This window comes from Balaenoptera musculus, chromosome 12, assembly GCF_009873245.2.
Source record: "Balaenoptera musculus isolate JJ_BM4_2016_0621 chromosome 12, mBalMus1.pri.v3, whole genome shotgun sequence".
NCBI lineage: Eukaryota > Metazoa > Chordata > Mammalia > Artiodactyla > Balaenopteridae > Balaenoptera > Balaenoptera musculus.
Genome location: NC_045796.1, coordinates 68,619,547 through 68,635,063, shown reverse-complemented (window position 1 = coordinate 68,635,063; position 15,517 = coordinate 68,619,547). Strand labels below are relative to the sequence as shown.

The following is a 15,517-nucleotide window of genomic DNA, read 5'->3' as shown; positions in this document are numbered from 1 at the left end:
GAGTAGTTTGGTTTGCCTTTTCCCATCCTATAACTTATGATACAGAACAAGCATCTTTTCTTTTCAAAATTTATTTTATTGAAGTATACTTGATTTACAATGTCATGTTAATTTCTGCTGTACAGCAAAGTGATTCAGTTATACATATATATACATTCTTTTTCATATTCTTTTCCATTCTGGTTTATCACAGGATATTGAATGTAGTTCCTTGTGCTGTACAATAGGATCTTGTTGTTTATCCTTCCTATATATACTAGTCTGCATCTTCAGCAGGCATCTTTTCTATGCCTTGATGAACTTTCATACTCCTGTAGAAGTTTGGATCAGTTTCCAACATTTTATCCTTTGCGTTTTCAGTGTTGTGAAGTATCTGCAGGAGTTCCTTTAATGTGGACTTTTTGCAGCGTCATTTCTTCATTCTTTTCATCTCCACACTTTCGTCATTTATGGCGATCAGTTCCCTTCATTCACTTCCTCTGGCTGCACATCTAGAGGCTTCCGGTGGTAGCATGTCAACTTTCCCACAGTCAAACATTTCTTTTGTGACTCCATCCTGTTCCATTCAAATTTCACTTCCAGTGTTACCACTTTTGATTTCTTTGCTGCACTTTCTTCTTTGTTGGCTAATTACCTATTTTAATTGTTTATTTTGGTAAGCTATTATGTGGGTTTTTCACTGGGAGACAAGAAGACAACACAGATACATGGTTTTCTGTCTGTGTGAACTGAGTAACAAATGAGTGACCAATCACTGACAGACTTGGAAAGATGTGACATGATTGGTCACTGATCATGATGGTCATATATTAATTACATAGTGATTTGTAGACTGGAGTGCTGTTAGTGAAGTTTGTACCTCATGCAGTTTCTGAAAGTTAATTCACCATGGTAAGTGAGATTTGAGCCGTGTTGTTGGAGGACTGGTGTAATTTAAACTGTGGGACCTGAAATTGTGCACATTTATAACCATGTAAAGTGAAGGCTACCTGTATTATTTGCTGTAGTAATCACTTTCTTGTAGGTCTGGACACTATGGTTAAGTGTTGTTCCATAAAATGTTTTTGTTATGTCTTCTAAGTCTTTTTTTTTTTTTTTTTAATCTATGGGTTTCCCCTCTGTATTAGTTTTCCAGGGCTGCTGTAACGAAGTACCACACACTGGGTGGCTTAAACAACAGAAATTTATTTTCTCACAGTTCTGGAGGCTGGAAAATCTCAGATTAAGATGTTAGCAGATTTGATAAACAACAAGGTCCTACTTTATAGCACAGAGAACTATATTCAATATCCTATGATAAACCATAATGGAAAAGAATATATATATATATACATATATATATATATATATAAGAACGTATATATATGTGTAACTGAGTCACTTTGCTGTACAGCAGAAATTAACACAACATTGTAAATCAACTATACTTCAAAAAAAATTTTTTTTTAACTTAAAAAAAAAAGAGGGCTTCCCTGATGGCGCAGTGGTTAAGAGTCTGCCTGCTAATGCAGGGGACATGGGTTCGAGCCCTGGTCTGGGAAGATCCCATGTGCCGCGGAGCAACTAGGCCTGTGAGCCACAACTACTGAGCCTGCGCGTCTGGAGCCCGTGCTCCGCAACAAGAGAGGCCGTGATAGAGAGAGGCCCGCGCACCGCGATGAAGAGTGGCCCCCGCTCGCTGCAACTAGAGAAAGCCCTCGCACAGAAACGAAGACCCAACACAGCTATAAATAAATAAATTTATTAAAAAAAAAAAAAAAGATGTTAGCTGATTTGGTTTCTCCTGAGGCCTCTCTCCTTGGCTTGCAGATGGCCACCTGCTTGTTGTGTCTTCACATGGTCTCTTCTCTGTGCATGTGAACTCCTGGTTTCTCTTTCCCTTCTTATAAGGACACTGGTACGGTTGGATTAGGGCCTACCTTAATGGCCTTATTTTAACTTAATTACCTCTTTAAAGGCCATGTCTCCAAATATAGTCATATGAATTTTGGGGGGACACAATTCAGCCCATCACATCTTCTATTCCTTTCTTTTCTTTACTACTTATCTATCAAAATAGCTGGGCTTCTTGACCACTGGTTATATAAAACATAAACCATAATCACATAAACTTTTCATTAAAGAGTTAGGATCATTCATGAAGGACAACATTGAAAATTAGGCCTGGATTATGTTGGGTAAAATTATGTTCCAGTTACTAAGGGTATATAACAAATCACCCCAAAACTTGGCATCTTGAAACAGCAATAATTATTTATTATCTCCCAAAATCTGTCAGTCAGGAATTAGAGAGTGACTCAGCTGAGAATTCTGACTCTGGTCTTTCAATAAGATTGCAGACAGATTGAACTGGGGCTACAGTCATCTGAAAGTTTGACTGGGGCAGGAGTCATCTACTTTAAGATGACTTGCTCAGTTGGCTGGCATGTTGGGGATGGCTGCTGGTGGGAGGCCTCAGTTCCTTTCTACATGGCTGCTTGACTGTCCTTATGGCATGGCAGCTGACCTGAGTGAGTAACCCAAGAGGTCAAGACAGAAGCTGCAATGCATGGTCATTTTCACCATGTTCTATTGGTCACAGAGATCCAGTCTTGATTCACTGTAGAAGGGACTCCACAAAGGCATGAATATAGGAGGTATGGATTATTGGGAGCCATCCTGGGGACTGGCTGCTATAAATTGGATGAGTAAAAAGTGTCGTACTTTTGGGAAACCTGTTTGTAAGTCTCTACCTTCAAATGCTGCTTATCTTACAGGCATGTCATCAAAGTTAAACATTATTATTATTTTTTTTTTTAAAGAAATCTCCATTTTAATTAATTAATTTATTTATTTATGGCTGTGTTGGGTCTTCGTTTCTGTGTGAGGGCTTTCTCTAGTTGCGGCAAGTGGGGGCCACTCTTCATCGCGGTGCGCGGGCCTCTCACCATTGCGGCCTCTCTTGTTGCGGAGCACAGGCTCCAGATGCGCAGGCTCAGTAGTTGTGGCTCACGGGCCCAGCCGCTCCGTGGCATGTGGGACTTTCCCAGACCAGGGCTCGAACCCGTGTCCCCTGCATTGGCAGGCAGATTCTCAACCACTGCACCACCAGGGAAGCCCCTAAACATTATTAAATGCAAACTTTCTACCTCACACTTAATGAGTTAATATTTTAAAGAGTTTTCAAGGTAATTTTTTATGCTCAGTCTCTATGTCTGACTAAAACCATTATATTAATCCAAATACATACACTTATCTATTAGTAGATTTTTCTTTGGCTTGGTCTTCATCTGAGATACTGGTCTTTTGTTTTGTTTTGTTTTACTTGGAGTATAGTTGCTTTACAATTTTATGTTAGTTTCTACTGTACAGCAAAGTGAATCAGTTATACATAAACATATATCCCCTCTTGTTTTAGATTTCCTTCCCATTTAGGTAACCACAGAGCATTGAGTAGAGCTCCCTGTGCTATTCAGTAGGTTCTCATTAGTTATCTGTTTAATACATAGTAGTGTATATATGTCAATCCCAATCTCCCAATTCATCCCCCCCACCCGAGATACTGGTCTTAAGTGGTGGCTCCTGAACTCTAAAATGTGGGATCAACAGCTTCAGATATCACATATGCCTTTATGTGAAGTAGGAGACATTACTGGAAATGACAGAAGAGCATGTGCTATGGAGCAGGAAGAATATATAAAGGAGGGGAAGCAAGTTGAACAGGGGTGAAGGAGAGTAGTATGGAGGGTATATTAGTTGATGGGGCAGAGTAGAATTGGTGTGAGATGAAATTTCTTATGACAGGTTGTAAACTTGTGCGACAGTATTTATTATGTGCTGTCTGTAGGAAGATATATAGTTACCTAAGTGATTTAGCAGTATAAAGTATGAGATTCATGGCTTTATGTTAAATCAACTTATGTCCGATATAAAGCTGATGCTAATAATTTAGGATTTACATTTTTTATTGAAGTATAGGTAACTTACAATGTTGTATTAGCTTCAAGTGTACAGCAAAGTGATTCAGTTATACACACACACACATACACATATTCTTTTTCAGATTCTTTTCCGTTATAGGTTATTACAAGATAAGGTATTGAGTATAGTTCCCTGTGCTATACAGTAGGTCCTTGTTGTTTACCTATTTTATATATAGTAGTGTGTATATTAATCCCAATCTCCTAATTTATCTCCCTCCCCCACCCCTGCTATCCCCTTTGGTAACCATAAGTTTGTTTTCTATGTCTGTGAGTCTATTTCCGTTTTGTAAATAAGTTCATTTGTGTCATTTTTTTAGATTCCATATATAAGTAACATCGTATGATATTTGTCTTTCTTTGTCTGACTTAGTTCACCTAATATGATAATCTGTAGGTCCATCCATGTTGCTACAAATGGTATTATTTCATTCTTTTTTATTGCTGAGTCATATTCCATTGTATAAATACCACATAGGATTTAAATTTTTTTAATTACCCACATTCACTCATAACTCAGTATCGTTTGTTAAGTAAAGATGTTTTGGGTTCATTCATAAAGGAAAATTAGGAACATTAGTAATATATGATGAGTTTAAGCCCCTTAACGTGTTATAGTTTGATAGGACTTCACACAGCTGCAGAAATGAGTGTAGTATCCAATCGGAACTCTTGTGAATAGAGTATTAGAAATGATGTTATTGAATCTTTACATCCCTGGAAGTTTGTCTAATAAAATGAGTAGTTGTCACACTGAGTTTCATACAATTCATATCATAAAAATATAACTAAAAACTAATTTATTTGTATTCTGCCTCACTCCACAGGCTCATTAGAAGTGACTGGTTGGTAGTTGCAAAAACGTAGTGAAAGAAGTTTGCAGAGTTTGTGTTCATTTGGGATCAGGCTGTTTTGCAGAGTTAAGGTTATTGAAATTTATTTGTGGCAGAGATGGGTGAATAATGAACAGTTCTTTCTAGACACACAATACAAGCTCCCTGTTGGCTTCTATCTGTCTGCCTTAGGAACAAAGATGTGTCTGTGCTACGGGGTAAAGACCTGGAGTGAAGTGAGTACCTGGTAAAGGCTAAGAGCACATGTAGGGCGTGGAGCCACGAGGACTCATTATGATGACTAGATTGCTTATGGAAAACCAATACTTGCAAGTACTGATTGGAGTGGGCTTCACAAGTCTGTGTTCTGTCTTTCATATGTAGCATTTCGTTCTAGAGACAAAATAAGGTCTGTTGGATAAGGCAGTGAAAGATTGTCTTTGGGCAATTCCTATAACAGACTTTCTGTTTTAACTAATCTCTTGTTATTTGAGCCTTTTATTTATTTTTAGAGACATTTTAAAACACAGAAAAGTACATAGGCACTCTGTTTATTGACCACCGAGATCAGTTTTTAGTTTTCAATATCTTCATGGTGGGAATTTAATTTCCTGCTTCACAAAATATTATGCTCAGCATAAGGTCTTTCAACTTGTGGGAAACAGGACTAGTTAAGTGAAGAACAATGATCCCTTCCAAGACTAGCTTTTATTTATAGCTGTAGCTTCTAATTTTATTTTAGTGCTTTGTAAACTCACCAAATCCCACTGCTTAACATTAGCAATAAATTGTGCCTTGTTTACTTCTAAGATGGTCTGGAGCTTTTAGTGTAATTGATTGGCTGCCTGCTTTTGCACATGTGCAAATGGTTATGTTATACACTGTCAAACCCATTCCAGAGTGGTGAGGAAGAAGAGAAAAAGAAATGGATTCTTATCCTCTTCTTAAAATGATCTTTTCTTCTCCATGTAGGGAATTTGGATAATTCTGAAACGTCAACCACTTAATGTGGTTGTTTTTTTTCATTCGTTGTCCCATTCAATATAGAGATTCATGCTCTTCACTTCTGGGAAATTTTATTCTATCATTTCTTTGATAATTCTCCTGTCTTCTTACTCTGTTTTCTCTTTTAAATCTTCTGATATGCAGAAGACCTATTGAATTGAGCCTCTCTTTTTCCTTAACGTTTCTGTCTCTATTTCTGCCTCTGTCTTTTGGTTCTATTTCCTGGGAGATTTTTAAAACTTACTTTCGTTCCTTCTATTGAATAAAGAAAAATTTTGTCAATAACATTTTTATTTCCAAGAAATCTCTTTGGTTCTCTGATCATTTTTTTCATTTTAACTTGTTCTATAATACTTTCTTTAATTTCTGAGGATACTAATTCAAGTTTTTTTTTTTTAAGTTTTTATTTTTTTTTTTTTTTTTTTTTTGGCCACACAGCACAGCATGTGGAATCTTATTAGTTCCCCTACCAGGCATTGAACCCACCCACATCTGCAGTGGAATACTGGAGTCTTTTTTTTTTTTTTTTTTTATAAATTTATTTATTTATTTATTTTTGCTGTGTTGGGTCTTCGTTTCTGTGCAAGGGCTTTCTCTAGTTGCGGGGAGCGGGGGCCACTCTTCATCGCAGTGCGCGGGACTCTCACTATCGCGGCCTCTCTTGTTGCGGAGCACAGGCTCCAGATGCGCAGGCTCAGTAGTTGTGGCTCACGGGCCCAGTTGCTCCGCGGCATGTGGGATCTTCCCAGACCAGGGCTCGAACCCGTGTCCCCTGCATTGACAGGCAGATTCTCAACCACTGTGCCACCAGGGAAGCCCTATACTGGAGTCTTAACTGCCAGACCGCCAGGGAAGTCCCTTAAGTTCTTGTCAGTTACCAGAATTATCTTAGTTTACTCCAGGGTTATTTCTTCTTGTTTACTGTGGTCCCTCCTTTTCATTTTGGAAGCTTTCCTTGAATGTCTGGTGGTCCTTGGTTTTGTGTTCATATTTAAGACTAAAAGGCAATTGGAGGGTCTGTGTGCAAAATTGTAGAGTATATGAAGGTCTTGTCTTAGAAGCTGTTCAAATTCTCTAGAGAGGAAACATAATATTGGGGGGAAACCACCGACTAATTAATACAATATGATATCAGTTTTACAAATTGAAAAATAAAACTAAATGACATATGGCTTGTGGTTATATACATATGTGGCAAAACCATAATAAAGGCAGAAGAAACTAAACACAGAATTCAAATAGTGCTTACACTTTGGGGATATGGTTGGAGTGGAGCATAAAGAATATCACTGTTATTGGTTATGTTCTATTTTTTAAATTGAGAAGTGAGTTTTATTATGATCTTCATTCCTATATATATGTAATATAATATTAATACAGTCTTTTATATGTGTCAAGTATTTCATAATAAAAATGAGAAAATTTGAAGGAAACTCTTTGTATCCCATCTTGTGAGAGCAGATGCTTGACTGACAGTGTTCTCTGCCTGGAGTTGGGGGGCTGACTGTTCATAATCATGACCCACCCTTTCAGCTCAGTATGCAATTTGAGAAGTGACAGGGCTAAATGAATCAGCACAAACAGGGTGGTTATGCATAATTCCTTTGGAGATGTTCTTGGCACCATGCTCCCTGATGTCCTGATGCGTATACTGGTCACGGATTCTTCCAGACACCATCCAGTCTTCCCAGTGATGTGTAAGAGATACCTCCACCAGCCCCTGAGTACCTGCCAGTCTTAAATTTCATCCTTTGCCTTCTGCAAGGTGCCTCAGGCACTTTTGTAGCACCTTTACTGCTGTCACTTACACATCTCTGTAAGCCATTTGGGGTCAAAACTGTTCAGCTGCACATGAAATAAAGGCAGAAAGAAACCTCGGTGGAGTAAAGGGGCAGCTGGGAGACAAAGCGCGGTACTGCGGTAAGTGCTCATTGGTGAGAGCTCGTGGGCGGGGCATGGCTGGGAGGTGTGCATCTTCCCTCCGCTCCCTCCTCAGCACCGGAATGATTCACCTGTGTGCGCATGGGGGTGTGCATAGTTTTTAATATTGAAGTGTTTGAGACAGAGAGGGTCATAATGAGTCAGTGCGTGTCGGGCACCACTAACCAGGTACAACTGTAGGCCTTCAGTTTCTCCCCAGTTTGTGTTTGTGTCCACTCCAGTGCCGAGTGGTTCTAAGTCCCAAACCTCAGCAGGGTTTTGCGGGGGCAAAATTGTCTCTTTCTCAAGTGTCCCCCTCTGTAAACACCAAGCTGAGGCTTCTTTCCCTCCCCCTCATACAGAAGTTACCTCTTCTCCACTGGCTTTCCATCTTCCATAACTGTTGAAATCTCTGCTTTGCTCTTGGCCACTCCGTGTTCTATTTCTTAATGTGGCTTATCTTTATTCTTTTTCTCGCACGTTAATGGCGTCTTTGTTGGGAGAGGATATCAGGGAGGTGTTTAATAAGCTTTCTTTTTTTTCTGCCAAGAAATGAAAAAAAATGTATTAAAAATTTGTTTTTATTTTCTTTTTTAATTGAAGTATAGTTGATTTACAATGTTATATTGGTTTTAGGTGTACAATATTGTGATTCAATAAGCTTTCTTTCCTTTTTTTAAAAAAATATTTATTAATTTGGCTGCACGTGTGCGAGATCTTCATTACAGCATGCAGGATCTTTTTAGTTGGAGCACACGGGATCTTAGTTGCAACATGCGGGCTCTTAGATGTGGCACGTGGGATTTAGTTCCCTGACCAGGGATCGAACCCAGGCCCCCTGCATTGGGAGTGTGGAGTCTTAACCACTGGACCACCAAGGAAGTCCCCAATAAGCTTTCTTTAATCAGAAAACAATATTAACATTATGAGGAATCTTGTCTCCCCCTACCCCGTGTTTTTTTTTTTCCTTTAGCTTCATTGAGGTATAATTGACAAATAAAATTATAAGGTTTTTTTGGGGGGGTAAGATACTTAAAGTGTGCAACATGGTGGTTTGATATACGTAAACATTGTGAAAGGATTAACATACCCATCACCTCCTTTTTTTGTGTGTGTGAGAACATTTAAGTTCTAGTACTCTCAGCAAATTTCAACTACATGTGTCGTCAACTGTGATCACCATGTTGTACATTATTAGATCCTCAGACCTTATTCATCTTATAACTGAAAGGTTGTACCCTTTTACTGACCTCTCCTTGTTGCTCTCACTCTCTAGCCCCTGGTAACCTACTCTCTTTCTATGAGTTCAGCTATTTAAATATCTATCTATTTATTTATTTATAATTAAAAGAAAATTTAAGACTCCATATATAAGTGACATTATGCAGTATTTGTGTTTCTGTGACTCATTTCACTTAGCATAATACCCTCCAGGTTCATTAATGTTGTTACAAATGACAGGATTCCCTTCTTTTTTTTTTTTTTAATTTACTTATTTTTATTATATATTTATTTATTTATTTTTGGCTGTGTTGGGTCTTCGTTTCTGTGCAAGGGCTTTCTCTAGTTGTGGCAAGCGGGGGCCACTCTTCATCGCGGTGCGCGGGCCTCTCACTATCGCGGCCTCACTTGTTGCGGAGCACAGGCTCCAGACGCGCAGTCTCAGTAGCTGTGGCTCACGGGCCTAGCTGCTCCCCGGCATGTGGGATCTTCCCAGACCAGGGCTCGAACCCGTGTCCCCTGCATTGGCAGGCAGATTCTCAACCACTGCGCCACCAGGGAAGCCCTCCCTTCTTTTTTAAGGCTGAAATTTATTCCACTGTGTATGGAATAAAATATGATATATATATATAATGTTTTCTTTAGCCATTCATCCATTAATGGACACTTAGGTTGCTTGCATACCTTGGCTATCATGAATAATGCTGCCATGAATATGGGAGTACAAATATCTCTCGGAGATACTGATTTCGTTTCTTTCGGATATATGCCCAGAAGTGGGATTGCTGGATCATATGGTAGTTCTATTTTTAACTTTTCGAGGAACCTCCATACTGTTCTCCATAGTGACTGTCCCAATTTACATTCCTACCAACAGTGTACAGGGGTCCCCTTTTCTCTACATCCTTGACAACACTTGTTATCTCTTGTCTTTTTGATGATAGCCATTCTAACTGGTGTGACGTGATATCTCATTGCAGTTTTCCCTTATGATCAGTGATGTTGAGCACCTTTTCATATATCTGTTGGCAATTTGTATGTCTTCTTATGAGAAATGTCTATTCAGGTACTTTGCCTATTTTTAAATTGTGTTATTTGTTTTCTTGCTATTGAGTTGTTTGAGTATTTTATATATTTTGGATGACTTGCAAATATTTTCTCCCATTCCATAGATTGTCTCTATACTTTGTTATTTGCTGTGCAGAATCTTTTTAGTTTGATTCAAGACAATTTATTTCTGCTTTTGTTTTCTGCACTTTTGGGGTCATATTAAAAAAAATCATTGCCCTGACCAGTGTCAAAAAGATTTTCCCCTATGTTTTCTTCCCCTACGTTTTATAGTTTCAGTTCTTACATTTAAGTCTTTAATCTATTTTTGAGTTGATTTTTGCATATGGAGTGAGATAAGGGTCCAATTTTATTCTTTTGATGAAAACAGAGTTTTCCCAACTCTGTTTATTGAAGAGACTGTCCTTTGTGTGTTCTTGGCACCTTTGTTGAAGATCAATTGTGGATTTATTTCTGGGCTCTCTATTCTGTTCCACTGGTTTATATGTCTGTTTTTATGCCAGTGCCATGCTCTTTTAATTATTATAGCTTTTTAGTACATTTTGAAATCACATAGTATGATGCTTTTAGCTTTGTTCTTTTTGCTCAGGATTGCTTTGATTATTTGAGGTCTCTGGGGGTTCCATGTGAATTTTAAGATTGTTTTTGGATAAATCTTTATAATTGAAAGAGCTTATATTAACTAGTCTCATTCCTTGGTGAGGCAATCTTTTGTTAGTTTCACTTTTGCAAAACAAAGATTTGATCATGTATATTTACATATTGGAGATATGGCTCAATCTAATTTATCAATTAGGTGCAAAACCACAGTCTACCAGTAATAGCGGCTCATCTTTAATAAGCTCTGGGATAACAGAATAAAATATTCCTTTCTGAAATATAACTGAGGAGAACTATTATTGGTCCCTGAAGTTAAAAAACTGTCATTGTTCTTTAATAAGATAATTTCATCACTAGTGGTGAAATTTTATCTAGTAGTCTAAATTCCTACTTCCACCAGCAGGAACTTCACTTCTTTTTAACATGATCAAGTGTCCAATTTTAGAACAGCAGATGGCTGGAGCTTGCTTTATACTGATTAGTAATATTTTTTCTTCTAATGTACAGAAAACATTTCTTTAGTCCCTAGCAACTTGATCATCTATGCACCCTTACAGAAATCTCAATGTGCCCTATATGGCTCAGAGTATTATCTACAAGCACTTACATCTATCAGGCTTTTGTTTGGAGGCCAGAGCAGGAATGTCACATGATACGCAGGAAAAGGTCCTGTAATCTTGCCTATTCATACGAGACACAACATAGTTTGTCCAGCATCTTTTGTACTTTAACAACACCTTTCCAAGAACTTACATTGCTTCCATCTAAACTAACTTGAAACTTCCTTAGGGGAAAAATAGTATACATTTCTGTTTGTGAGGGAAATGGAAAATACTTTATTTTATACTGGATTGTGAGTTAATATGTCTGGGTAGACCGTTACTGGCCAGAGCCGGAACCAAACTCAGGTTTGGCTGTTCATTGCTCTGGAGTGAATGTTCAAGAGACAAGTGTTGGTGAAAAAAAAGATGCTTTATTCAGGAAGCCGGCAACCTGGGGAGATGGCAGACTAGCATATCCTAAACCACCTCCCAGTTGTTGGTTAGGGAGCAGAAGGTCTTAAAGGGGAGTTTCAGGGGTGCACAGGCAGTGGGGGGCCCTCCGTACAGAGCAGCACAGTCAGCTCCGACAACCGTCTTGAAACTGGTCATGTGGTGGTCCAATCAGCATCATCGTGATTGTTTTAAGCACAGTTAATCTTCAGTTCCAGGGTTGATTTGTTCCCATTTCCTTGAGGCCAGTTCTTGGAATTGTGCAAGGCATAGACTCAGTACTGCTCAAGACAGAGCAGCTTATGTCATGGCTACAGTCTGGTCATCCTGCAGTTAGCTTTTTCCCTCTGGTGGCAGTTTTAGTATCTGCAAAACAACTCAGGAATGTGCATCAGACACTGTTATCTGTGTCCTTCAGGGAGGAACTAAAGATTCTGTGACTCTCTTGTCCTAATCATTAACTGCTTGAGCCTGCTCTTTTGTGACTCAGGGGAGGCCTGGGAGACTATGGCTTTTCTACAAACAAGAGACAGGGGACATGGAAGGGCTTTTGCATCTGGGGGGCCCCCCTCCAAGGTCCGGCTCTGTTTCAAGACCTCTGGGAGTTATTTGTGGGGGACCCACCTTGGCTTTTAGGAGCAGGAAAGAAGTATTCAGGGAATTGTCATGGCCTGGGAAGGGAGCAGGAGAGTGTACCAGTTGGAGTTTGAGTTTTCGAGAATGCTGTGTGTTTGTGTGTGTGTGTTGAAGGGAGGGAGAATGGTGATAGAGGAATAAATAGATGATTTTTCAGATAATCGGAGTGAAAACCTAAAATGAAAAGGGACAGCCTGGTGAGATGGGAGAAAACATCCAGCTTCACCACCTGTCTCCCAGTATGCTCTAAAAATTCTGGCCCGCAAAGATCCTCTTTCTTTAAGAATTTGTAGTGCATGTAATTATAGATTATCTGGCATTTTACTTTAAATTATTTTAAAAATGTGAGTCACTGCAAAGTGGTTTAGAGATCAGGCTCTGGAGCTAGGTCAGTTTAGGACAAATCCTGGCTTTATGACGTATTAGCTGTGTGACCTGGGACAAGCTACTTAACCTCTCTGTGCCTCAGTTTCCTCATATTTAAAATGAGGATAATAATAATATCTACTTTGTTGTTTTGTTATGGGTAAATTACTTAGCCAGCAAAATTAGTACATATTCATTGTAGAAAAGTAGATAGTGGGAATTCCCTGGCAGTCCAGTGGCTAGGACTCTGTGCTTTCACTGCTGAGGACCCAGGTTCGATCCCTGTTCAGGGAACTAAGATCCCGCAAGCCAAAGAAAATAAAAGGAAAGAAAAGTAGATAGTATAAAAATTAGCAGAAAAGGAGATAAACATCTTCAATCCTTCCACCTATAGGTAACCACTATTACTATATTGGTACATACCCTTAAATGTTTTTTGTGTGCAACCTTGAGATCATACTTTTCATGTTATTTTGTAACTTTTTCTCTTAATAATATATCATGAGCATTTGCCCATACTTTTCAACATCATATATCTAAAATAGAACTACATTGATTGGATAGGTAGTTTTTAGTTTATTAAGGTGTTCCCATATTGTTGAAGCTTTAGGTGGCTTTCAGATTTTCACTTTCACATGAAATGCTTCAGTAAACATTTTTGTATGTTAATCTCATTCTTGAAGTTATTTTCCTTGAAGAGAAATGGAATTGCTGAGTCAAAAGGTATTTGTTTTTATTTTTAAGGCTTTTGACACATATTGCTAAATTGCCCTCCAGAAATGTTCACTAGCGATGTGTGAGAGTTTGTTTTCTTGTCCTCTTGTCAGTAGGGATTATTCTAATTTTTTTACATTCAATTTTATAGGTAAAAATTGTGTCTTCGTTGTTTGATTATGAAGAAGACTGAACATTTGTGTATGTTTTTAGCTCTTGGATTTCTTTTTCTTCTCTGGTGTGTGAAGTACCTGTGTATTCCTTATTCACCTTTTTTTTTTTGCCTAAAGTATTCACTTTCTTGTAAACTTTCAATTTGTAAGAGATCTTTATGTTGAAAAGCTATTGTTTGGCTTGATTAAGATATTTTTCCCCCAAGAAGTAAAATTTCAACAACTTTGTTAATGAATCTGATACTCTGAGGTTGGTCAATTAAGCTTCATCCATGAGGTCTCTAAGAGAAAAACTACAAATCGGTTGACACTTATGATATTATAGTACACAGGTATATTATTTATAGACACAATTGGAAAGTCTTTTTTTTTTTCCTTCTGAAAATAGCAAATACTTGCTGGTGAGTCGATTTACTGTTTGGAGTTTGCTTTGTAGGTGGAATATACTTCATTTATTCTGATTAGGTATTGTGAATCCTGTTTTGTGCTATACCTATGATATCATTTTTTTTTTATCAAAGTATAGTTGATTTACAATGTTGTGTTAGTTTCTGGTGTACAGCAAAGTGATTCAGTTATACAAACATATATATACATATTCTTTTTCATATGCTTTTCCATTATGGTTTATTATAGGATATTAATATAGCTCCATTTGCTATACAGTAGGACCTTATTGTTTATCTATTTTATATATAGTAGTTTGTATCTGTTAATCCCCCCCAAATATGGAATGCCTCACGATTTTGCATGTCATCCTTGCGCAGGGGCCATGCTAATCTTCTCTGTATCATTCCAATTTTAGTATATGTGCTGCCGAAGTGAGCATTATACCTGTGATATCTTGATGGAGTCCTCAACTATTTCCTGGACACTGTCTTGGTATTTTATAGCTACTCTATTTATTTATTTATTTATTTATTTATTTATTTATTTATTTATTTATTTATTTTTAGCTGTGTTGGGTCTTCGTTTAGTGCGAGGGCTTTCTCTAGTTGTGGCGAGCGGGGGCCACTCTTCATCGCGGTGCGCGGGCCTCTCACTATCGCGGCCCCTCCCGTTGCGGGGCACAGGCTCCAGACGCGCAGGCTCAGCAGTTGTGGCTCACGGGCCCAGTTGCTCCGCGGCATGTGGGATTCCTCCCAGACCAGGGCTCGAACCCGTGTCCCCTGCATTAGCAGGCAGATTCTCAACCACTGCGCCACCAGGGAAGCCCCGTCTTGGTATTTTAAACTCTTAGAGTCAGCCACAGTGTTTATGCCCTGTATTTATCAAGGACTTGCTGTGTAGATAGATCAAAAGTCGAGATGGAAGGCACAGATTTTTGTGATTCTAGAGCTGAGGTCATAATGCTTAGTATACAAATGACTTGAAAGGTGGGATTCTTAGAAAGATTGGAACCATTGCCAACGGTGAATGTTTCACTGATTCTTTGAAGAGTATCGCAAGAGCTCACCCTCTGTAGGGCAGATCACTGTTGCTCAGGCCTCCTGCAGGTATAACTTCTGAAAGCATGTTGGAGGACTCATTTATCTGTGTCGCATCTTGAGGCTTAAGTGCGAAGCATATATTTTTGTGAAACCTGGAACTGAAGGAAATTTCTTTAGAGTGCAGTTGAAACTTTACTCATACCTTCAAACTCATTTTGGAATTTAAAACAGCTGTAAAAATTCCTGTTGCACTGATGGAGTTCCCAGGGTGGTGTGTCTCTCCTTCCACTTTCTTTACTTCCCAAGCTCTCCCCACCACAAGGCCCCCCAGCCGTCTAAGGAGACATCTCTGATGGCATAAAAGCCTTCTGAAAACCATTAGGTGACTCATACCACGCGTGTATGGCTTTAGGCTTGACAGGCGGTTTTTAAAAATAGTTCACCCTCCCACTCTAAGGAGATTTCCGAAGTTCTGATCAGGGAGTCTAAAAATTCACATTTTACCTAATAGGTGATGAGGAGGGTGCTTATCTTACCTGTCTGGATTTTTTTTTTTTTTTTACTCAAAGTTTAATGAAATATTCTGTATTACCTATAATC

At 38.7% G+C, this 15,517-nt stretch overlaps 1 protein-coding gene and 1 non-coding gene across 4 annotated transcripts in view; one reads left to right on the top strand and one right to left on the bottom strand.

Moving 5' to 3' along the window:
* ANKRD6 (ankyrin repeat domain 6) overlaps nt 1–15,517 on the top strand; it is a 203,472-nt gene that overhangs the window by 17,511 nt on the left and 170,444 nt on the right. The gene's annotated exons all lie outside the window — the stretch shown is intronic.
* On the bottom strand, nt 14,210–14,316 carry LOC118905552. Its single transcript, XR_005022257.1, has one exon. It is a non-coding gene; the product is annotated as a U6 spliceosomal RNA (small nuclear RNA).